General features: G+C 39.0%; 1 non-coding gene across 1 annotated transcript; it reads left to right on the top strand.

Annotated features, from left to right (window-relative positions):
* The first annotated feature begins 941 nt into the window (after positions 1–941).
* Positions 942–1048, top strand: LOC131169876 (small nucleolar RNA R71). The gene has a single exon (XR_009140824.1). It is a non-coding gene; the product is annotated as a small nucleolar RNA R71 (small nucleolar RNA).
* Positions 1049–3640: the final 2592 nt, after the last annotated feature.

Here is a 3640-nt window from a genome sequence, read left to right as displayed (position 1 = left end):
TCCTTGCTTCCTCTTCTTGATCTTTCTTAGCTTTTTTCTGCTTTTTCTTTGCTTGGTTTTTAGATTTTTCTATGGTTTCCTCTATCGATTCTACCTCTGGTTGTACTAGAGTTCTCCCACTCCATAGTACAACTGCATTACACTGCTCCCTTAGGTTCATTTTTGGTTGACTAGGCAGTTTGCTAGCAGGCTTACTTGAAGAACTTGCTTGCTGAGCAATTTGATTCTCTAGCATCTTGTTATGGGTAGCAAGTAAGTCCATTCTGGAAGTCAGTTGTTTGATCAATTCAGTTTGTTGTTGTTGAGCTGCTAGGAATCCTTCCATCATGGTTTCCATGGTCATTTTTGGCTCAGGTTGTTGAGGTTAGAGAGGTAGTGATGGCTGTGTAAAGTTCTGACCTCTGTTCTGAAATCCAGGGGGTGTTGGAGGTTTGTACCCTTGTTGCTTGTTTATTGGCTAGTTTTGCTGATTGGACCATGAGAAATTTGGGTGGTTTCTCCATCCAGGGTTATAAGTATTTGAATACGGATTGTTTGGCTGCCTCTGGTTGAAGTTTCTGCCATTATTCACATAGTTCATCTGTTTTGTAGGTTCATTGAAATTGCTGTATTTTGAATTCATGTATCCTCCTTCACAGCTGCCCTCATGTTGACTGTTTGTACCAACTGTGTTGGCTTGCATTCTTTTGAGTTTCTTTGTGAGATGATCAAAGTAGGCATTTATCATGCTTAGGGCATCTACTTCTAGGACCCCTGCAGTTCTTCTTGCATTTCCTCTTTCATTTGACCACTCATAATTATGGTGTGCAACCCTTTCTAGAAGTTCAAGTGCTTGTGGCACAATTTTCTCCATTAGATCACTCTCTGCAGCTGAATCAACTGTGCTCCTTGTAGAGGGTAGTAATCCATTATAGAAATTTTACACCAATAGCCAATCTTCTATGCCATGGTGTGGACATTCCCTCTGCAGGTCTTTATATCTTTCCCATGCATCATAGAGTGATTCTCTTTCCTTTTATCTGAAGGTGTTGAGCTCAAGCCTCAGCTTTGCAGTCTTTACAGGTGGGAAATACCTTGCCAGAAAAGCTTGAGAGAGGCATTCCCAGGTAGTGAATGTTCCAGCCGGTTGAGAAAGTAACCACTTCCTTGCTCTGTCTCGAAGGGAGAATCAGAATGCTCCGAGTCTTATTGCTTGATCAGACACTCCATTCATCTTAAATATATCACATAGGGCAAGAAAGCACTGGAGGTGGTAGTGTGGGTCCTCTATTGGTGAACCTGCAAACTGGGTTTATTGAATCATTTAGAGCCATACTGGTTTTAATTCAAAGTTGTTGGCTTCCACTGTGGGTCTAATGACACTGGGCTGAAATCCTTGGACAGATGGAGCTTCGTAATCTCTTAAGAGTCTTGGTCTGTCATTATTATGAGCCATGGTTGGAATTTCAGGATCTCCTTAACCGTGCTCTTGATGTTTCCTTTCCCTCCTGATGGCTTTCAGAGTTTTGTCTATTTCTGGATCACAGTTTAAAATTTCTTCTGGCTTTGTTCTGGTCATATACCAGATTAGGCACCTGAGAGAAAAGAAAAGAGATACAACTAGTAAAATAAAAATAAAATTAAATAATAAATCTAATTGCCTAAATCAGCTAAATCGCCTATCGCTTGATATTACTAAAACAAAAAAAAAATTCCCCGGCAACAGTGCCAAAAACTTATTTTACTATTTTGCAATCACCGCAAGTGCATGTATCGCTAACAAGTAATAAAGTGATAAGCAGAGTATCGTTCCCATGAGGAATTTTGTTTAGCAAGTACCAATCTACATAGAAATCTTAACTGTCTAGACTATCGAATACTTAGAGAATGAAGTTTGTTAACTTTAAACACTAAAATGGTAAACTTAAAACGAAATGATTTATTTGAAGCAATTCTGGAATTAAGATTTCATACTTGACTCTTTCTAGGGATGTTATCTTGTTTATTTACTGAATTGAGGATCGTTTTCCTTGATGGAAATCAGTCCTAAGTTATCCTAAATCCTCTCTTAAGGCATCTAGGGTATTCTAATTAACTCAAACTCTACTTTTGTGGTGATCAAATTAATTAAAATCCTTTAAAACCTTTGACCAATTTTTAGGTTCCACAAAGGTATCAGCCTATGTCTAGGTCAGAATTCCTAGGTTCAAGATCTTGATTTTCTAATGTTAATCTTTACCTTTCAGTCCTTCAATTAACATCTATAATCATGACTAAGTGGGTACCAACACATAGCATGCATTAAGATCGTAAGAAATTAAATCAAGAGACGAATCTCAAATCCACTAAATAAAACTCAGTGTTCATTCATAATAATAATTACAAGAGCTACTCTCCCAAATCCAGAATAAGAAAACTACTCACTCATGGTGAGTTCAACAAATGTCATGATAAAAAGTAAAAACAATAAAAAGAGAGTTATACAGAAGAAATAAATAATAAAAATTTGTCTAAGGAGATGAAATGAAGGAACCAAAGAGAGTCTGTAGCTTTGATCTTGTGGAGCTTCAACTAGAAAACTTCTTTTGGTACTGATGTAGAGTATGACAATAGCAACCTTCAGTAGCAGTCCCGATGACAGTGGCCGACCCCCTTTCCTGATGTTTTCTTTTCTTTATATATTGGTTGCTCTAGGGTTAGGTCATTTTGAGTCTAAAAGGCTTTAGGAGTCTCGTTCGAATCAGAAAACAGGAGGGGAATTCAAGTCAGAAAACAGGCTGTAGCATAGTACATGGCCCGTGTGTCACTACATGAGTCCCGCAAAGCAGGGCCGTGTAACTTGCTGGAGGAGAATCACGTGGTCTTGTTTTGGCACAAAAAGTTACACAGGTTTGTGCCAACTACACGGGCCTGATTACACAGGCCATGTACTGTTGTTCCCATAAGGTTCTTCAAGCTTGTGCCCAGCAGAGACTTACACGGGTCCCTACAGATTACACGGTTCTACTTACATGACCCGTGTACTTGTGTTTCTCATCGATTCTCTTAGCTTTCTTCTGGCAGGGAGTTACACGGGTCTGAGGCTTGGTTTACATGACCTGTGTACTTTGTATCAGCAGCAATTCTTTGTCTTTTTTCCTCTCCAAGCTTTCCTTTGCATTGCCATTCTTTGGGGCTTCACCCAAACACCTGAAATAATGCAGAAAACATGGAATTAAGGGCTTGGCAACAGACTTTATGAAAACTAATGAAATCAACTGCTATGCATGAAAATACTTGCCTAAATGCTATGATTTTAGAATACAAATATCTATACGATTCAAGTGTATCATAAAGCTAGCCTATAGGCCACTGGTCCTACATGTTCAAAGATTTTATATGGGCCAATGAACCTAGGGCTTAACTTACCTTTTCTTCCAAACCTTAGTACCTTATTCTACGGTGACACCTTGAGGAACACTTTATCGCCAACTGCATATTCTATGTCTTTTCTTTTCAAGTCCACATAGGATTTTTATCTGTCTGAGGCAACCTTCAGATTGGCTTTGATTAACCTTACTTTCTCCTCAGTCTGTTTCACCAGGTCTGGCCCTACTAGTTTATTTTCACCCAATTTAGTCCAACACACTGGGGTTCTACATTTTCTCCCATACAATGCTTC

The sequence above is a fragment of the Hevea brasiliensis genome, chromosome 1, assembly GCF_030052815.1.
Source record: "Hevea brasiliensis isolate MT/VB/25A 57/8 chromosome 1, ASM3005281v1, whole genome shotgun sequence".
Classification (NCBI taxonomy): Eukaryota; Viridiplantae; Streptophyta; class Magnoliopsida; order Malpighiales; family Euphorbiaceae; genus Hevea; species Hevea brasiliensis.
This window is presented reverse-complemented; position numbering and strand designations above follow the sequence as displayed.